Source organism: Tachypleus tridentatus, chromosome 11, assembly GCF_004210375.1.
Source record: "Tachypleus tridentatus isolate NWPU-2018 chromosome 11, ASM421037v1, whole genome shotgun sequence".
Lineage (NCBI taxonomy): Eukaryota > Metazoa > Arthropoda > Merostomata > Xiphosura > Limulidae > Tachypleus > Tachypleus tridentatus.
The window spans coordinates 31,309,711-31,332,291 of NC_134835.1; the positions used below are offsets into that span (position 1 = coordinate 31,309,711).

At 35.5% G+C, this 22,581-nt stretch overlaps 1 long non-coding RNA gene across 14 annotated transcripts in view; it reads left to right on the forward strand.

Annotated features, from left to right (window-relative positions):
• LOC143231871 (uncharacterized) overlaps window positions 1-22,581 on the forward strand; it is a 194,727-nt gene that overhangs the window by 87,660 nt on the left and 84,486 nt on the right. For 4 of the 14 annotated variants that reach the window (XR_013017256.1, XR_013017260.1, XR_013017259.1 and 1 more), the window contains one exon: window positions 22,046-22,120. The exons of the other annotated variants lie outside the window; for them this stretch is intronic. This is a non-coding gene — a long non-coding RNA (uncharacterized LOC143231871). The remainder of the gene's footprint in view (window positions 1-22,045; window positions 22,121-22,581) is intronic. 14 annotated transcript variants of the gene reach the window in all.

The window sequence follows — 22,581 nt, forward strand, 5'->3', positions numbered from 1 at the left end:
CAACTCCAACCAATAAAATACACGTAGAGACGTGTACAGTTCATTGTACCTCATAATACGGTACGTGTACAGGTGTATGCCACTTGCCCTTTTACGTTTAGTTATACATTTCAGTATTAAAATGTATACGTTTCCTACAAGTCCATATGTAGCTTTTTTATTAAAATTTTAAAGATATTTTTGGAAGGGGCTATCTCTATTTAGCTTCCATTTATAAAGGATGTTAGCTAATATTAATATCAGACCTCCTATTCTAAATGTTCAGTTGCATTGGACCTCATGATTTGCTAACGCACGCTTGTTTTACTGTTCTGAAGTACTTGTATGTTACTCACCAGTTGTATCATAATTTTTCAACTTACATGAAAGCCACAGTTTTTTTCCTTTCACTTTTTCACAACAGTTTTCGTTCTCGTGATCTTTCTGTGGACGATACTGTATGTGGCATGCGTTGTGAAATGGATGTTGGTTTTCATGAGGCTGTTATCAATGCAACGTTTTTTCTTGTTCGCGAAGTACGTGTAGAACGTTTCACGAACAGTTTATTTTGGTTTGAATTTCTTGCAAAGCTGTACAAAGACTATCTGCGCTAGCAGTCCCTAATTTAGCAGTGTGACACTAGAAGGAAAGCAGCTAATCATCACCACTCACCGCCAACTCTTGAACTACTCTTTTGCCAACAAATAGTGGGATTGCCCGTCACATTATAACGCCCCCACGACTGAAAGGGCGAGCATGTTTGGTGTGACGGAGATTCGAACCCGCGACCCTCAGATTACGAGTCGAGTACCTTAACCACCTGGCCATACCAGGGCCTCACGAACAGACTAGGTTATTTAGATAGTGCATGATAAATCAGAATATTAGCATAAACTGTAAAATATGACAGTGCTTCATAACTTTCGTGATCGGACGTGACCCAATGGTTCGTGTGCCGGACTGTGAGTCGAAATGTTTCTGTTTCGCATCCCGCAACTTAGGGTCATGATATATAGTATCAATACATCGGCATCCGACAGGAGAACATTTTATATCACTATAAACGCTGCAAAAAAAATTGTGGTTTCAGAATGTCCAAAATGTTAACACGATAAGGTCATTCTGTATTACTTGTTGGTGTCACGCAATGGTCACATTGTGTATCTTACAGAAAACCAATATCATGTCTACGTTATGCACCTTAGAGACAACCAGTGTTATTTTACATAAAGCCAATATCAAGTCTAAGAAATCTACTTTATATATTCCGCTACACAAATCGACTATTACCTTATACGCAAAGCTAATACTGGGCCATACGTCGCGTATTATTAGAGCATATAATGTATAACAGCCTAGCATGGCTAGGCGGTTGAGGCGCTCGACTCGTAATCTGACGGTCGCGGATTTCGAATCTCCGTCACATCAAACATGCTCGCCCTTTCAGCCGTGGGGGCGTTATAATGTGCCAGTCAATCCTATTATTCGTTGGTAAAAGAGTAGCCCAAGAGTTGGCGTTGGGTGGTGATAACTAACTGCCTTTCCTCTAATCTTACACTGCTAAATTAGGGACGGCTATCGCAGATAGGCCTCGTGAAGTTTTGCATGAAATCCATGAACAAACAAACAAACAAACATATACGTTAGTGTAAAATTATGCCAGCTTTTTCAACATATTTTCCGTTAAAAACGTATTAATAACAAACACAATTCGCACTAGGTTATTTGTACTCCTGGCATAATTTGTTTTTAACATTAAACTCGGATTTAAATTATAAAGTTCTGTATGGTGTAGACAAGATTCTTTGTTAGTGAAACTTGTGACTGGAGTATGTAAAATCTTTGTCAATATTTTTCAGCCGTGATTCACTCTATCCATATCGCTGTTTAAAATAAAACAGTTAGGGTTAAGAGTTCACTTGTTTTCTTCTACTTTTAACTTTTCATTTCTTTATGGAATTCGATTAAATAAAACAATCGCTACCAAACGTTTACGTAAAATCATTTAAGTGTTTCTAGGTAGAACTGAATTAAATATAAAGTGATCTAACGTTACCTTGGGTAAACGCTTCAACGAATGCCAGTCTTATGATTATGTTTTAGTTTTTATGAATACGTATGGAATATCACGCATAGCTTTAAACAATCCATAATATGAACTTAATTGTGAAGACATAATTATATTAACGGCAATTTTATGTTAATGAAGTACCATTTTCAAGGAGGTGCTAGCTGCGGCACCATGGACGACATTTGTGGAACCAATTTATTTGGTTCAAGGCAAATTACTTTTCATTATTCTGGCAGTTCAGCCAGATGTAGACTTACAGATGGATGATTATCTCACAACCCATTTCAAGAACGAATATTCCTATAGTGAGGTTGTTAGATGGTGTAAATCTGTGTGTGTGTTTTTCTTGTAGCAAAGCCACATTGGGCTATCTGCTGAGTCCGCCGAGGTATAAATCTAAAAGTATAAATGTCTGGTGAATATAATACTCAAAGTTTTCTCCCTAAAACCAGGTAAACTCGTTCAAAAGGTGGGCAGGAACAAACCTTAGAACTGCTACCCAGATCAATCTGGGACAATGCTATCATCTACAAAGTGAATGTATGGTTACGAGAAAAAAAAAAAAAAAGACCATTTGACCTAAAAGAAAAAGAAACCATTATACTAAAGCCAGGATTATCGTCTTCCAGCGCAAACAAAGCAACAAACAAGGACTTGAAACTGACGAGGGTTCCGAAGCCTAATGTTCACAATATTTGAGCCACACCTCAAGACCAACGGTTGTCTTCCTAAGAAAGATGGCAGCTGTGGAATTGGAATCACGACGATCCTGTAAGTCCTACAGTACAGCTCTAATGGAGTTTGGTGCCTTTTGTCTGCATAAATGACGTCTTAAAAGTCCCAGTCCACATATGCAGCGGAGGTTCTGTGACGGACCTAACCTTCCTGCATAGAGGCTTGTAACGAGAACTATGGTGGCGAGCAGTAGGGTGTGATCCTGGCCATCAGATCGAACCCGGTCAACGATGGTAAGAACCGTTTGAAGTGCAGCAGAAAAAAAAGGGGAAAACCGGTCTTATGAATTTTAATTAACTAGTGTTTTACAGTTTTATATACAGATAAGGACAAATACGTACAATTTCTCTATATGTATATATATGACAAGCTAATGACATATAATTTACACATGTATGTGTGTCGGGGCATGTATATGTATGTGTGTCGGGGGTTACGTAGCTTGCTATTCATGTTTCTGTAAAGTGTAAATATTGGTCTTTGGTCACCGTATAAGGTAGAAAACGAGTGATACGCTATCAAGATTTTTCCCAGCTTTTCTTAGTTATAATAATTTAGATAATTCAGCCTTAACCCTTGTTGCTATTATAGAGTTAGATTCTAGCTTATCATTCCAGTGGTATCCCCGTGCGACATTTAGAAATATATATATCTGAACATGGGCAGAGGAAGATAATTTCGAGTTTTGTTTTCATGTCTTCAGCTAGAGCCTTCAGATTTACGTAGTGTCGACGTCGAAAACATCGTTACAGTAAGAGTTAACCATTTGTTTGTTTGGGATTTCGCACAAAAATACACAATGGACTATCTTTGCTCTGCCCGCCTCGGGTATCGAAACCAGGTTTCTAGCGGTGTGAGTCCGCAGATATGCTGCTGTGCCAGTGGGGAGCAGAGGGTGTCCAACTAATCTTTATAAACAGAAACATATGCAAAGCACATTTATTTTTATATATTCTGACTGTCAACGTGAATTTAAGTTTCGCTCAGGTATGAATCTTGCTCTGATTGGAAGTTAATATCTTAAATGTCATACTTTACAGCAACGTTTCCAAACTTTTGTCATCTACGTCCCTCTTAATAACTATGCTCGTTCCCTTTTCTTTTTACTCTGTTCTAACCGCTCGCGCCTCTCCAACCTCAACAAATCTCTAAACTTTCAGTGTTCCGGACAGAAAGTACTTTTATGATTTTTGAATGTCATAGATCTCATTTTCCAGTTTATTGGTCACAGAAATAACTTTTCTGCTTTTCATGTCAACGCAACATTTCAGTGTGGTCCTGTAAACCTGCTACTGGAGAGTTTTTCGTACGCACCATATGTAAACATTTGCAGTTGAGCATATCAGTACTTCTCATAATGGTCGGGAAATCTAAACATCACACGACTTTTACAGCGTACACACGAAACAAAAGTTTGTTAGTTTTTGAATTTTGCGCAAAGCTACACAAGGGATATTTGCGCTAGCCGTCCCTAATTTAATAGAGTAAGACGAGAGGGCAGGAAGCGAGACATCGCCACCCACCGCCAACTCTTGGGCTTCTCTTTTGCCAACGAACAGTGAGATTGACCGTGACATTATAACGCCCTTACGATTAAAGGGCGAGCATGTTTGTGTGGCGGGGATTGGAACCCTCTATCCGCACATTGCGAGTCCAGCACTCTAACCACTTGACCACGAAACTAGAATTTGTCCTAACGCATACCTTTCATATCCTCAGACGCACTAATAATTCACATCTGTGTCCTTGTTCTGTTTAGATATGGCCTTAAGAGCCGATGCCCATGTTCAGCGGAGAGTTTTGCGGAAAATTTGTCAAGATGTGTTGTCAAAGATTGACTTCACTGTCAAGGTAGTTAAAGTGTAAACCGTGGTCTTACGAAATAACACGTAATAATGACTCTCAGCACGAGCACTACCAACAACTGAGAGATTTCAGGACCTGAAACATCTTTCTCATAATGTGTAGTAGTAGGATTGTGAGATAGTGTGATTGTTTTGGTAAATAAGTGTAAGAATTTTATTTATCGCGTCCTTCAGTAACCGTTTCTGTCTAACTGAACAAACCAAACTATTTTTAAAGACGCGGTAAGCAACAAAAATATTGTTAAAGATACAAGAAGCTACAAAACTATTGTAAAAGACACGGGAAGCAGCTACAAAAATATTGTTGAAGACACAAGAAGCTACAAAACTATTGTAAAAGACACGGGAAGCAGCTACAAAAATATTGTTGAAGACACGAGAAGCTACAACACTATTGTTAAAGACATGAGAAGCAACAAAACTATTGTTAAAAACACAGGAAGCTGCAACACTATTCTCAAAGACACGAGAAGCTACAACACTATTGTTAAAGACACGAGAATCTACAAAACGCAGCTGTATTATAGGTTAAAAATAGTAAAGTTTTTTGTAACACTCACTGAAAATTCTACGATTTTAGCAAAATCTTTTTAATTACGTAACATTCTGTAAACTTGCAACAAATTCCCGCTAAAGTAAATATATACAAATATAAGTAATAGTAGAGGAACTGCAGGCACAGTATTTATCTTGTAGTCCTGAGGATTGGTACATGTGTAATGGAACCAGTATAGTTGAAACTTGGACTTGAACAGAATATCCTATACTTTGGTAACTAAACTTTTTATACTAACTATATAGCGATTATCTCTTATTTAGGTTTAATAAAATACGTTGCACTTATCTTTTATTCTAATCAAAACAGTATTTTGAAATAATGAAAATTATAATATGAACTGAAATTGTGGTAGCTTTAATTATTGTAAATAATGATGAAGGCAAATATGGAACACTAGCTTAGTTAGAAGCTTAATTAGAATGTACGTATACATGTGGAAAATAAATATACATCATGAATAAATGTGCACACAACGTTATGTTTACTCACAGGTTAGAGAATATACACAGCTGCACAATATTTTTAAATATCCGACAATTATCTATAGTTTACACATTATTATGAACATCTCTCTCTCTTTGTTGCCCATCTGTCTGCTTGTCTATTGCTCATCTATCTGTTTGTTTACATAACTATGTGTCCTTCTAGCCAGTTATGTGTCTACTTATCTGTCTATCTGTCAGAACTGAGAAAAGCTGGCACTTAATTTACTTGAGAAAAAAAATCTCGAAATATTTTATATTTTAATTATGACAGATCCTTGTTTCATGTTACACAATATGTAACAGTTCAGTTAAGATATAATGATCCAGTTTGATAATCTGAACCGTTTATTGTATAAAACTCTTCCTTTAACAATCAAATAAATCTTACGTTTATGTTAAATAGTGTCCGAAGAACACACTTACCACTTTTTTTTTTTTTTTAGAATTTCGCACAAAGCCACTCGAGGGCTATCTGTGCTAGCCGTCCCTAATTTAGCAGTGTAAGACTAGAGGGAAGGCAGCTAGTCATCACCACCCACCGCCAACTCTTGGGCTACTCTTTTACCAAACAATAGTGGGAATGACCGTAACATTATAACGCCCCCACGGCTGAAAGGGCGAGCATGTTTGACGCGACGGGGATGCGAACCCGCGACCCTCAGATTATAAGTCGCACGCCTTAACATGCTTGGTCATGCCGGGCCTGACTGACCACAAATACCGAAACGTGTTTGAGCAATACACATTTATATGTATGACCGTGCAATCTAGCGTTCATCTACTGTGCAAAAAAAGATCTTAAAAACTAATGTTCGTTATTATGAAGAAGTTAAAACTGGAGGAAATAAGACATAATAAGGGTAAAAGAGTAGCCCAAGAGTTGGCTGTGGGTGGTGATGACTAGCTGCCTTCCCTCTAGTTCTTACACTGCTAAATTAGGGACGGCTAGCACAGATAGCCCTCGAGTAGCTTTGTGCGAAATTCAAAAAACAAAACAAAAACTCGAGGGCTATCTGTGCTAGCCGTCCCTAATTTAGCAGTGTAAGACTAGAGGGAAGGCAGCTAGTCATCACCACCCACCACCAACGCGTGGGCTACTCTTTTATTAAGGAATAGTGGGATTGAATGTCACGTTATAACGCCCCCACGTCTGAAAGGGCGAGCATGTTTGGTGTGACGGGGATAAAGAATATTGACTGTGTGTGTTTTCTTATAGCAAAACCACATAAGGCTATCTGCTGAGCTCACCGAGGAGAATCGAACCCCTAATTTTAGCGTTGTAAATCCGTAAACTTACCGCTGTGCTAGCGGGAGGCTTTTGTTACTAAGGGAACGTTAGATGTGATGTTCTTCTGCTTGCCCCGTTCCCAACACTTCGTCCGCTACTTCGTCTCAGTATTTAAAGTGAACAACACAAATACACCTGTAAATATCACAAGTTAAGGTGTGGGAGAACATGCAGCAGAGAAGTTGTTTATAAGTTGTATGTATAAATAATAAACAAACGATTTGAACTTCAGACTCTTCTGACTTATTAAATTCAAGAATCGTGATAGTAGAATATTAATCAGTGACAGCCTGTCCTATTTAGAACATACGGTATGTATTTATAGTCACAATATAACATTGTTATGAAGTAGCTGTTTATTTATAAATGAGAATCAAATATTCTATCAGGTTTAGCTTATAAATCATTCAAAAAATATATAAAAAACGTCCGCACGATCCAAGTAGCACAGTTTTGTGTATTTCCTAAATAGTGTTCAAAACATCTGTTGTGGTACGTGTTATAATATCCATATTACATTGTAATTAATGGTCGTTTCTTCGAGACATGACACGACATTTTTCAGCGGGTTTGCGTAACGTACTGTGAGGGTAACAGTAACAACAATAACAAATGAGAAACTTGTAGCCACGAAACGACGATTGTTATCCAGGTAACTTGACCAAAGGCTTGTTACATGTATCAACATGACAGCCTATTAATAAAAGAAATGAAAATATTCTGCCGACTTAGAAGTTTAGTTACTCAAAGACATTACTTATACAAATTTAATTTGGAAAACCAGTCATATCGAGTGTTTTCAATTGGTGTTAATTATTATTTCGGAGTACAACAAGGTGTACCCTAACACGTAGAGTGAACAGTTTCAAGAAATATACTAAATCTAGCTCCTCAGGTTTTTATGTTCTCTTGATGGACTACGGTAGTTCTGTAGAATATGTCTGGTTGTGTTTAAAGCTAAAGAAATCTTTACTACATTATAACGCCAGGTCTTGTGACTTTTTGACCACCGAGTACATATTAATTGACAAATATTTAGTTAGAGGATAAGTGACTAAAAACAAAGAAAAAGACGAAACAACAAAACAAGAAAGGGTTTCGTGATTAGTCACACAGATATTATACGTCTGTTAAGTGAAACTACTTAATATGGGTTTCGTGATTAGTCACACAGATATTATACGTCTGTTAAGTGAAACTACTTAATATGGGTTTCGTGATTAGTCACACAGATATTATACGTCTGTTAAGTGAAACTACTTAATATGGGTTTCGTGATTAGTCACACAGATATTATACGTCTGTTAAGTGAAACTACTTAATATGGGTTTCGTGATTAGTCACACAGATATTATACATCTGTTAAGTGAAACTACTTAATATGGGTTTCGTGATTAGTCACATAGATATTATATGTCTGTTAAGTGAAACTGCTTAATATGGGTTTCGTGATTAGTCACACAGATATTATACGTCTGTTAAGTGAAACTGCTTAATATGGGTTTCGTGATTAGTCACACAGATATTATACGTCTGTTAAGTGAAACTGCTTAATATGGGTTTCGTGATTAGTCACACAGATATTATGCGTCTGTTAAGTGAAACTACTTAATATGGGTTTCGTGATTAGTCACACCGATATTATACGTCTGTTAAGTGAAACTGCTTAATATGGGTTTCGTGATTAGTCACACAGATATTATACGTCTGTTGAGTGAAACTGCTTAATAAGGGTTTCGTGATTAGTCACACAGATATTATACGTCTGTTAAGTGAAACTGCTTAATATGGGTTTCGTGATTAGTCACACATATTATACGTCTGTTAAGTGAAACTGCTTAATAAGTGTTTCGTGATTAGTCACACAGATAGTATACGTCTGTTAAGTGAAACTGCTTAATATGTGTTTCGTGATTAGTCACACAGATACTATACGTCTGTTAAGTGAAACTGCTTAATATGTGTTTCGTGATTAGTCACACAGATATTATACGTCTGTTAAGTGAAACTGCTTAATATGGGTTTCGTGATTAGTCACACAGATATTATACGTCTGTTAAGTGAAACTGCTTAATAAAGGTTTCGTGATTAGTCACACAGATATTATACGTTTGTTAAGTGAAACTGGTTAATATGGGTTTTGTGATTAGTCACACAGATATTATACGTCTGTTAAGTGAAACTGCTTAATAAGGGTTTCGTGATTAGTCACACAGATATTATACGTCTGTTAAGTGAAACTGCTTAATATGGGTTTCGTGATTAGTCACACAGATATTATACGTCTGTTAAGTGAAACTGCTTAATAAGGGTTTCGTGATTAGTCACACAGATATTATATGTCTGTTAAGTGAAACTTCTGACGAACACTGTTCTCGTTATACATAGATTTACGTTTAACAGGTCCAAACGACGAAACCTTCAACTTTTCTCTAACAAATAAAGCCCAGTAATTATAAAGTGTAAACCACTGCTTTTTTATTACACTTCTAACGGATAATATTTATGTATATATTCCGATACCGTTTTTTGTTCAGCAGAGCATAGTGTCTAACTTTATAGTTGGTGAGGCTTGAAGTTTGGAAGGTATTTATTAAGTCACGACAACCTGACTTACTCACATTTATGATTGTTATTTGGTTTAATGAAAAGAAAGATACATTTCTCTTACTAAAAGTTTCGTGTTTGTTTTCCATATTCGTTAAACTTTAGTGAGATGTATCGACATGTTTTTTAAATCATGTTTTGTTCACACAAATATGATTTCTCCAAAATTTTGTTCGTTTGAAGTTAAGCATAGAGGTACACAATGAGCTATATCTGCTCTGCCCACCGCGGGTATCAAAACCCGGTTTCTAGCTTTGTAATCCACAGACATACTGCTGTGTTACTGGCGAGCACCAACTGACAGACAAAAGCTAGGTGTGATGAGTCACTAACATGTGGATAATAGAGTTGGGTTATATCTGATTGATATAGTGGAATTAAATCTGGTTTATATAACTGGGTTAGAACTGGTTCATATGGTTGGCCCAGTAGAATTAGATTTGGTGTGTATAGTGGACTTAATTCTCATAAACACCATGGTGTTTGGTGTATGTATGAGAGTTACTACTGGCGATTACAGTTAAGTTGGATTTGGCTGATATACTGCAGTTGTTAGGCGTAGTTGATACAGTGAAGTTAAATAGATGTATACCATGTTGTTAGAGCTGGTTCATATGGTTGGTCCAGTGGAGTTAGATCTGGTATATATAGTGCACTTAATTTTCATAGACACCATGGTGTTTAGTGTGCTGTGTGAGAGTTATCACTGGCGTATACAGTTTAGTTAGATTTGGCTGATATACTGCAGTTGTTAGGTTTAGTTGACACAGTGAAGTTGAATTGATATATACCATGTAGTTGGAACTGGTTTATACATTAAAATTAAATTTGACTTTTATATGTTGTTGTTTTTTATAATTACAATTCTTAGAAATTCGTTGCGAGCTCTACCTACCTTTCCACGTAGCCATCCTATTAGCTAGTTGTCGTGTCACCCACGCTGGGACAGTGGTAAATCTACGGATTGAAAACGCTAAAATCAAGATTGATTTTACTCTGTAGAGAAAACAGAGAGCCCATTGTGGCTTTGCTTTAAAAATACACACACCCGCTAAGTATTGTATCTGTAACTCTGTTTAAGATTCGATAAAATAGCTTTTTTAAAAAAGTAGCCGAAGTGACTTCACGTTATTAAGATTGTTTGTTTCGAATTACGTAACTCTGTTCAAGATTGGACAATGTAGTGTTTTCTAACACGTAACTTCATGCTAAGGTTGTTTGTTTTTATATATATAACTCTGTTCAAGATTGGACAATGTAGTTTGTTTTTTAACACGTAACTTCATGCTAAGGTTGTTTATTTTTATATATATAACTCTGTTCAATATTAGACAATGTAGTTTGTTTTTGTAAAAACGTAATTTTATGCTAAGGTTGTTTATTTCGAATTTACTTAACTCAAAAGCTGCTTGGTTACGACTCGGAAAGAAACTTTTAAATAGTACAGATGTTTCAACTGAGAAGATCTTTGATTCCGCAGAAGATATAAATTTATATGATATTTTATTATATGGACAACGTGAAGATAGTGTTTATTTTAATTTAATTATTTGACGAATACTACTCTATTTTACTTGTAGTTAAATGAAGTTTGTTAGTTTATTTAAATAAGTGATTAGTTTATTATTTATCCCTATATAAGTTTTGGTTTAACGATTTCTCTAAGATAGGTATGATTGTAACTCATAGATGCGTGAAGTATGCATACGTTTGATTCATATGAACAAATTATCTGCTTGTCTATGTTTAAGTTCACAGACAAAAAAAAAAGCAAAGAATATAATTGGCAGATTTGCTTGTTTTCAGAACACAGTAGAGTCTTAAGGGAGTATATTCTGTTAGCCAATACTGCCATGGTCAGGTACAACAGGACATGCGCAGAACGACCAAAGACTACTAGCCAATAAATGCACAACTTAGTCCTGTGTGGGTAGTACCGAGGTGATTATTTCCAGCTAATGCACAGAATGTCAGGCGAAAAACTTATAATTATATATCAGGAAAGCTCTCTTTGACAGAGGAGACATCCTGGTCGCAGTGACAGCGAGAGATACTCGATAAAGAAGGCTTAGAAACAATGAGCAGAATGCTCTTGCTAATTTTGCTGGAATGATAAGAAAAACAAAAGTGTGAAAATTATGTATAGAGGATTAATTATAAACTTACCCTGATCACTGATATTCTTATATTTCATATCCTTTTTGACATGGTCTGATAATAAAGGCCATCTAGTGGCTCAGTAGAATGTTTGTGGACTTACAACGCTAAAAACCGGGTTTCGATACCCGTGGTGGGCAAAGCACAGATGGTCCATTGTGTAGCTTTGTGCTTAATTCAAAACAACAACAACTGATAATAAAAGCTCGAAGCGTAGTTACATACTGATATGAGAATCGAAATTCGTGACCATACATGCTCGCCCTTTCAGCCGTGGAGATGTTATAATGTGACGGGCAATCTCACTATTCCTTGGTAAAGAGTAGTCAAACAGTTGGCGGACGGTGATGTTGACTAGCTACCCTCTTTCTACTCTATCACTTTCAGTTCAAGGACGGCTAGAGCGGATGGCTCTCAAGTGGTTTTGTGCGAAATTCAACTAAGAAACTTATTTGTTTTAAGCCTAATCAAATCCAGTATTGCCACTTAATCTTTATCAATATGGAGTTTATATACCTCCAGAGGCCCTACATTTAAAACATCATCAATATATGTACCTAATTTCTACATCTGAAAGTTAGTCAGACATAAATAAAAGTACTAGTTTTGAAAATGGCTTACACGACCGCACCAGTCTCATTTCAAATGTAACAAAAACACTTCAAAAAGATCCGATTTTCGATAATAAACTAAACATTCTTTCAGACGTATGATTTTAAAAGTATGTTAAACCTTTACAAAAATCTAATTTGGAAAAAAAGATATAATAAAAATACAGAAAAAATCCTTTTAATTATTAGTTAAATAACACTATGTAACATAAATTTTGTTCCTGGATAGTATGTGTTATTTCTCAATTGCTTATGTTGTAAAAGTACAGAAAATGACCATTATTCTACTCAAACTTTACTTTTGTGACATGGATAATGAAATTTAGAAATTAACCTATTTTCTATCTATGTAAAAACGGGCAAATTTGCACATTTTCATTTACATAAGGTCTGAATAAAACAACATATGAATCATATGTTATACTAAAGTTATTAAAATGAATAAAAATGTTTAGAAGTGAGTAGTTTTTTGAGATTTGCGACTGTAATTTAAATCACTTTCGCGTATTAGCTCCCAAACATAGTCTCCCATCATGGTTTCGTTATGCGCTCTTTGATAGCGACGTTCAAAGTCCAGTATATCTTGATGGAAGCGCTCGCCTTGCTCCTCTGAGTATGCTCCCATGTTCTCCTTGAATTTATCAAGATGAACGTCAAGGATATGGACTTTCAGGGATATCCTACAGCCCATTTTGCCATAGTTCTTCACCAGAGCCTCAACCAGTTCCACATAATTTTCGGCCTTGTGATTGCCCAAGAAGCCCCGAACCACTATGATAAAGCTTTTTTTTTCCTTCCTGCAGAGCTTTTCGGGAATTCTGTGCACTCCAGGATCTTCTTTATTTGTGGTCCAACAAAGACACCAGCTTTGAACTTTGCCTCAGACAACTTAGGGATGAAGTCTCGGAGGTACTTGAATGCTGCAGACACCTTGTCAAGAGTTGGAACAAATTGTTTTATAAGATCCAATTTTATGTGCAATAGTGGAAACAACACTTTCTGGAGGTCCACTAGTGGCTCACACTTGACATTGTGCCTCCCCACAGAGAACTCTGACCGTTGTGGCCAGATCACAAAATTAAAATTTAAAGAGACAAATAGGTCTTTTCCATTTACTTTAGGCATAAGTAATTGGGAAATAACACGTTTTGCCCAGGAACAATAAAAAGTAAAAATTTTGTTACATAGTGTTATGCACACTTCTGATGCTTCTAGAAAATGTAGTTAAAATCTATAAAAAAATTGTATAAATCTCTTTTCTAGAAATAAGCTAGAATTGCTTCAGAAGTTTCTTTTGAAACATAAATTAAAATTAATTGAAAAGTCTGTTTCAAAAAATAACTTAAAGTAGTGTTCAGAGGTCTCCTTTGAAAAATGCGTTAAATGTTTTTAGATTGTTTGTTTTTTAGAATTTCGCGCAAAGTTACACGACAGCTATTTGAGCTAGCCGTCCTTAATTTAATAGTGCAAGACCAGAGGGAAGGCAGCTAGTCATCACCACTCACCGCCAACTCTTGGGCTACTCTTTTACCAACGAATAGTGGTATTGACCGTCACATAATAATGCCCCACGGCTGAAAGGGCGAACATGTTTGGTATGCCAGGGATTAGAACACGCGATCTTCGAATTACGAGTCAAGTGCATTAACCACCTGGTCATGCTGGGCTGTGTTTTTAGAAGTCTTAATTAAATAAATAGGTTAAAAGATCATCTCCACTGTTACTTTAAGCCATAAATATACCAAGAAAGGTCTTACTTTTAAAATTGTTGATTAAAATTACTTAATAAACGTTTGCTTTGACAATTTCATTAAATACTTACCTTACTTATTAAATTACCATCAAATATTTCTCTTTTAAAAGAAATGAATCACTTTCAGAAGTTTTTTCGTAACAATCAGTTTAAATATTAGTATAAGTTTTAGTTCTGAAAACTAGTTATGCACCTTAGGAATTACTAAAATGCCCATAGCAAATGTGTACAAAATACCCTGACTTTACGTGCTTATAAACGTTGGCTCTGTTTATAATCAGGACCCGGCATGGCCAGGTGGTTAAGGCACATGACTTATAATACGAGGGCGGCAGGTTTGAATCTCTGTCACACCAAACATGCTCGCCCTTTCAGCCGTGGGAGCGTTATAACGTGACGGTCAATCCCACTGTTCGTGGGTAAAAATAGTAGCCCAAGAGTTGGCGATGGGTGGTGATAACTAGTTGCCTTCCCCCCAGTCTTACACTGCTAAATTAGGGACGACTAGCGCAGATAGCCCTCATCTTTGCGCGAAATTCAAAACAAACAAACAAACAAGACCAAATAATCAGTTCAACTACTATTAGTAAATGGGAACCGAGCAAAAATAAACGTAAAAATTGTTCCCGGTATTGTGCAATGCCACTATTACAATGTTATTACGTTACACAAATACGAAATACCTTGTTAAAAACAAATTAAGAACTTTAACAAAAGTAACCAGCAACTCATGAAAGCACAAGAAAAACCAAAGTTTAAAAGCAGGTTTTTCATAGTTCCAGATGTATTTTTTGTGTCCACACGGACCCCCCCCCGATTTTGTAATGTAAAGACGGAAAAACTATGGGTTTAAATCTTCCCAGAATGCATTGTGAACTGGTATTCCCTTCCAGCCATGTCACAAATAATAGTTTCAATAACGTTATGTTGTTATTGTTCAAAATCAGAAATCACCGTCAACTAGGTTGTTGTTGGTTCCTAAGTGCAAGTGAATCGAACCTCGTCAACAGACATCCGTTATCTCCCGTTTATAAAAATGTTGCACTGACTAGAATTTTCATTGTGCTAATGAAGTGAAAACAGAAAGATATTAAAATACATTTTTTTTTGTTCTTAAAGGGAGCCTATTTTGTCCAAAGAGTTAATGTTCCGCACTGTGAATTCAAGGATTTACGGTTTTCAAAAACGCTCTTCGCACGCGATAAGATTAATGGTCGAATCCCTCTGTTCCGTCAAACAAGAGCGCATCAGAAGTTGTCGGTTCAGTGTTGTTTACTAGCTAGTTTTCTCGTAGGATATCATTTCAATATTAGAGAAAACTATATGCAAATACCACTTTTATAGCTTTCCGCGAAATTTGTAAAATTAAACAAAGCTACCGTAGTGGTCTGAGTTCCCAATTTTCAAACAAAATATACATTTTATTTATTTTTAAGGGGGTGGTGGTGGTGGCACTTTGATATACTTCTTGTTTTCGCAACTGGAGAGTGATGCTGCAATCCGTAATATGCCACAAAATACTTACTGCACTTATTAACCCATTAGTTTGAATTCTAGACGGTAGGGTACAACTGATATCTGCCTTCCCTCTGGTCAGGGTCCGGCATGGCCAGGTGGGTTAAGGCGTTCGACTCATAATCTGAGAGTCACGGGTTCAAATCCCTGTCGCACCAAACATGCTCGCCCTTTCAGCCATGGGGGCGTTATAATGTTACGGTCAATTCCACTATTCGTTGGTAAAAGAGTAATCCAAAAGTTGGCGGTGGGTGGTGATGACTAGCTGCCTTCCCTCTAGTCTTACACTGCTAAATTAGGGACGGTTAGCGCAGATAGCCCTCGTGTAGCTTTGCGCGAAATTCAAAACACAAACAAACCCTCTGGTCAGTACTCCTGGGTATTTAACATCAATACCCAAATACCCACTCAGCGGGACTCGAACTCAGTAGTTCAAAATCAAGGACGACGACAGAAAGCCTTAATAGCTCTCTTACAAAATACATTTTTTTCCCATGTGACGTTTGGTTATTAAACACTAAATTTTAAATCCATTTGTTACCAAAAGGCATAAAAGTTTGCCTAATTTAAAGTAGTGTATGTATATTGTTTGAGAACATATTTTAACGGTACTGTTTAGTTTAGACTTTTTTTCCATAAGTACGTTATAGGTGGCGTCAAAAGTATAAAAATAATAATCTCATATCTCGAGAGCAACTTCTGGTGATATTAATGCTACAAGTTATTGTAGCATTGTATTAATATTGTTTTTAAATATTGTTATTGTGTCTTAACGTTTATATTATACTAATTATTAAAGTGGAAAACATTTATTTCAATTTAAACTTTTCATTACTTTGTTCGAAAATAACACTAATTCAAATGCAACACCTTATTTTCCATTGAGCAGAGAATACAAAAACAAATGGAATGAAACAATTAATTTGATTGGTTTATGTGTCACTAACACGAAAGGACAGATGCAAAGTTCCAGTCTTTGTTTAAGACGTGTTCAAGAAACTTGAAATGTCAGTTGTATTTAATGGCCAAGTTTCATATTATATTCTTTGCTCTGTTTTGCTTCCATGGGTGCATTGTATACGACAAACCAGTTAATGGAATTTAGCTCATTGGGTCAATAGCATGATATTTAGCCAAGAAGCTGGGCCTGTTAAAAGTATCGACATGACCGATTGAACTGTACCTACTGCACTTACCCTCTTTTAAAAAAAAAAGTGTCGTTTATTGGCTATAAATTGTACGTTTTTCCAGACTTAATCTTTTTTATGTTGTTTTTTTTTAACTAAGGCTCGTCAATTTCGGCAAATTGAAAGCAAACGTACTGAAATTCTGTTCAGCTTCAATGTTTCACCCTATTACAACCTTGATCCCAACTAGTTGGGGGCTGGTCGGTATTTTTGTAAGCTCAGAAACTTTACACCCGTATGGCTTGTCCAATCGGCAACCATATAGGACGAGCATGTTCGGTGAAGGGGTTTCGAACTCGCAACCATTAGACTGCTAATCGAGAGTCCTAGCCTCCAGGCCAGGACATACCCTCTAAGTTTCAACAACGTGAGATAAAGGAGAAAGATATTTTTTGTTTAAACTTATTAAGCAATCATAGTCTGAGTTCGATAATAAAAACCAGTGCCCATTTTATTTTTAACGAGTTACATTTAGCACTTGACTGCATATACAAGTAGCAGAAAATAGAATGGTCTAACCTGCCGCTAGGATGTTCGAAACACTTATATATGCCATTACCTATAGCTGGTAAAGGAAGACATTTTTTTCTACTAAATACGAATCTCTTGCTCGTAGGGTCTGACAGGTATATGCGAATTCTGTATAACAAACCGTTGTAGAAACGCGTGTTAGAATATTTTTGCTGATAAACAAAAACGTTGGTGGAAAATAAAGAAACAATTAAAAAAAAAAGAAATTTTGAAATTAATTAATCCAGTAAATTACATATAAATTAACTCGCCTTAAATGTACTATTTGTACTATTTGTTTAATTTCGTGTAAAATTACCAGATAGCTATTTCCCGTATCTACCCCTATTATGAAATGACAGACAAGATTATTGGGTTACTCTTTAAAAACGAATAGTGGGATTGATGGTCATCCCATTATGATTTCTACACGGCTCGAAATACGAGTATGTTTGGTGAAGGAATTCGAGTTTGCGACCCTCAGGTTAAGAGTGGAGTGCTTTAACTACCAGGTCATGCCAGGTACCTGTTATATCTCTTTAGAAGATAATGTAATTATTCAATAGCTTAAACCGACCAATAATTTCACGTTAAGCAAGTTTATTTTAGTGCACTTACATGAAGTCCGCATGTTTTATGTTCAGTATTGCAATATTGAAGATATATATAGAAGGTATATATATATAGTGTTAACCAGAAGGTACTGTAATTGTCCGCATGTGTCATGTTCAATATTGAAGGTATATATATATATATATAGTGTTAACCAGAAGGTACTGTAATTGTCCGCATGTTTGATGTTAAATATATATAGTGTTAACCAGAAAGTACTGTAATTCTTCACATGTTTTATGTTCAATATATATAGTGTTAACCAGAAGGTACTGTAATTGTCCGCATGTTTCATGTTCAGTATTGAAGGTATATATATATATATATATATAGTGTTAACCAGAAAGTACTGAAATTTTCCGTATGTTTCATGTTGTTTTTCATACACATCTCAGTTCTATATTTATTATTATTCAGATAAAAATTATTACATGTTTTATCATCTCATGTTCTGCCCGAACCACACTTTGTCTGTTTTATTAACTTTTTATTTTTTACAATGTATTGTTATCGAACCCTTATCGCAATACTTTATGCGTGTTTTTAGTTTAAGAACGGGTTATCTGTTCTATATGGAATTAAAGTCAAATACTAGTGGTATCTTACTGCTGCGACAGGTGTGGTGACCGCTGTCAGGTTGTGTGTACAGACATGTAGCCTCCATGAAACTCGAACTTTATCCATAACTGAATTGTGTGAAACGTGCTAATTTTTTAAATAAACTTATTTTTTTTAATGGTCTACTTTAGAGCTTGCATTTGTATTTATAATTTTCATCATGCGTATTCTCATATTTAAAGCTACGTCTCAAATTAGAATTGATTTTCAATAAAACAAGTTTTAAAACGAGTATCCTATTACAATATTATAATTTTGTAAATAGTTAATTTATCCTTTTTTTAAAACAAATGTATATATTTACACACATTTCGAATCGTTGTGTGCATTCGAATGTTCGTCTGTCTCGTGTTTGAAAAGCTCTGCACGTGGGTAAAGCTAAACATTCACATTTGAAATGACGGGTGGAAAGTCACCAATAACGTTGATACGACAAATTTTATTTAACAATCAGGATATTCTACACTAAACTGTTAGAAATTAACCACAATACCATTTACAATTTAACATGTGACGTAACTTAAATAATAAAATCGTAGGTTTATTGTATGTTAATTTTGAGTGGCTCTTAACATGACTGAAATGTTCAACAATCACTGTGGGGGGGGGGGTATAAGTAGCTCAGAGTTTTAACTCTGAGTGAAACCAAGAGTGCAACAAAATTAACCTTTTTAAAGTTTAAATTAATATATTAACTTAAACTTTTCGCCTCACTGGGGACGGGTGCTTTTGCATGTGTGTTCACATTTCATATTTCCTTAATTTACGAGTCACATGTTTGGGTATCATATGAGAAAGGCACATATATCCTAATTATGTATATTTGCTTATTATATGTTTATTTCTTGCGTGCTATTATTGCTATTTTACTTACATTTGCCACTTATCTGTAATTATAAGATTTGCTATAAGAAGCAACAAAAGATATGATAAAACAGAACGAAACGTAATGTGTAAACTAGAGCTTTTAATGTTATATCGGTTATGTAGTAGCACTAATACTGAAATTACTTTTACTAAACCTAATAGGATTTAGAAATATCCGTACTAAACTTTATAATATAAATACTTAGTACGAAATAATTGATAAAGATATTTTTACAGACAAGGAGTATTTGGTATAAAACGCCATTTTGTCTTAACACAAATATCATGCTAACATGTACGTTGTGGCCTGGCATGGCCAAGTGCGTAAGGCGTGCGACTCGTAATGTGAGGGTCGCGGGTTCGCGCCCGCGTCGCGCTAAACATGCTCGCCCTCCCAGTTAATCCCACTATTCGTTGGTAAAAGAGTAGCCCAAGAGTTGGCGGTGGGTGGTGATGACTAGCTGCCTTCCCTCTAGTCTTACACTGCTAAATTAGGGACGGCTAGCACAGATAGCCCTCGAGTAGCTTTGTGCGAAATTCCAAAACAAACAAACATGTACGTCTTTTAACATTTTGTTGTGATCGTATGTAAACCCAACATACATTTCATTGTGATTATATGTAATCTCAACCTGTATGTGGTCGTAGTTGTATGTAAGCCCAATAAGTATTTGGTTGTGGTCATATGTCAGCTCAACATGTATTTAATTGTGCTTGTATGTAAATTTGACAAGCATTCGGTTATGGTTGTACGTGAGCCCAACATACAGTTTGATTAGATACCATAGCAGGATGCTATACAATATTTTACATATGGAAATTTCCGAAACGGCCATAGTGTAAAAGAGGTTCTCGGGATTATACTGATCACATTGACTTGTTTTATCACTAACTTTATGTTGATCAGAATATAAAAAAGATGGTTAATGAAACGAGTGTTTACCAAATTATAAAATATAGTTCAATATGTCCCTCAGGAGTCAAGGGATGTTCTTACACTATAATTTGTTGAAAGTAAGTTCAATTCGGAAACTCCCAAAGAGGGTGGTTTTGGACGTATCGATTCGAGCCAGGTTTTCGTTTGTTAACTGATAATTTTAAAGTGAAATACAACATCCTCAAGTCTCCATACTACTTAGTACTAAAGTTTACTCGCTAGGAGTAAATTTAGTATATATCATTAAAGGCACATTATCAGAATCATTAATTAATTAAACAACTGCCAAACTTTTGTTCTATCACCTTTTTGTGTTTAACTTTCACTTGAGATTCGAACGATTTCACCTGTGATTCGATAAGGAAGATCGAAACATGACGATTGTCAGCAGTGGGATGAGCAGACAGCAACATGTTGAAATCAGCTACATGCATCATATTGTACTCGGCTTGATGCCCGCTATCTATCAAGGTGGTTCTAAACAGTTCCTGAACACCTCTGTGTGTCGTTTAGAGACTTTCATGTTTCTTGTGTTTGATTGTTTATCTCTTGATATGCTGACACATTTCAGTCACCTTACCACCTCAACACCCTTTTCACAGCCGTACGCTAAAATAATACAGGAAATACTTACTTTTTCAGCCAATAAAAAATGCCCAAAGAAACTTGAGTTCAGTTTAAAAGTAACCGGAATGTGAAGTTTTTGTTTTTCAACAAAAAACGTTCACCATGGCTCGCGAGGGAGTTGTTAAAATATATTAAATTATTATCTAATCATTTTGTTTTTCACTACGTTACACTTTAACAATTGCACGCTAGGTTCTATTGGAAGTTTACTTGTTTGAAAGACATGTGATATTCACATTCTTGAAAACTGAATTAATAAGTCTAGTTTTTGTTTCTCCATTCATCATCTGTCTTGAAATCTAGGAACAGATAAATCACATATGTAATGTTTTAACACTTAAACAGGTGATGCAGCCACGTTCTTTAACCTTCTATTACATCATCCCCTTAGCCGACTCTCGTCAAATTCGCTTAGATTTGGTGAATAATATAAATACTATAAAAATTATCCCTAAACAGTGCTATAGAATCTATACATCTTAACGCTTACGAAAGAAGGAAAAACATGATGAAATTGTTGAATACAATTAATATAACTTAACAGCTATTTTCAGTACTGTGAAAAATACTACAACATAGAAAATAAACTGTTTTTCAAGGCATTTTAATGATTTTTTTTTCATTTTGTCTTTAAGTTATTCCGTTTTTTATAATTATTTTTATCATATTATAGTACAACAATGAGCTAACCCTATGCAGTGGATTTCTAATGTTTAATTAATTTAGTTTCATGTTGCTGGCTTTGAGAAGTTACCATCTCTATATATTTGTAATGTATTTGTTTTTTATTAAACCTCACCGTATGGTTGATGATATGCTGAAGCCTAAAGCTGAAATTTTAAACTTTAACGTTTAAAGGTTAAAACAACTCATTCTTAAAATATTTAGAATAAAAGTCTTAAAGTAAATATTTATATTAAGCCTTTTTCACCAATTACACTAAGTATTACAATTAATACATGTTTGAATGATTAAGTAATATCATGTTAGATCTAAAAAACAATCAGATTTTGTAAATAACAATCATGTGATCATGTTTCCAATACTGAAATAAATATACAGTCTTTTAGGCTTCTAGTAACACTGGATGTCCTGAAAATGAAGTTTCCAATCTTAATGGCTTTTGGTGGGACAGTGGTAAGCTTACAGGTTTATAACTTTAAAATCCGGGGTTTGATTCACCCAACAGACACTGTTTGTGAAGAGCACAGATAGTCCACTGTGTAGCTTTGTGTTTTATTTAAAATAAAAAGAGACTTTCACGGGAGAGTAAGAGACGAAGGATAGGAAAAACATATCTGTCAAATCTTAGGGTAAGAGTTGACAAATTAATGTGATATTTTTTGTCGTTTCCTGCGTGGCTCACACAGAGACGAAACGAAACAAAAAACAACAACAAAAATAGTCTTTCTAAACTAGATATTAGAAAGAACTGAGTTTTTAAACTAAACCACATTTCACCAGGTTCCCCTGCATCATCAAAGCCTTTCTATGTACAATCAATAGACATCTCTTGTTTTTCTTAAACATTGCATCCTAGGAATGTTGATACTATGTGAAAATTTGTTGAGTATTGTTTGTTTTATGCAGAATTAAAC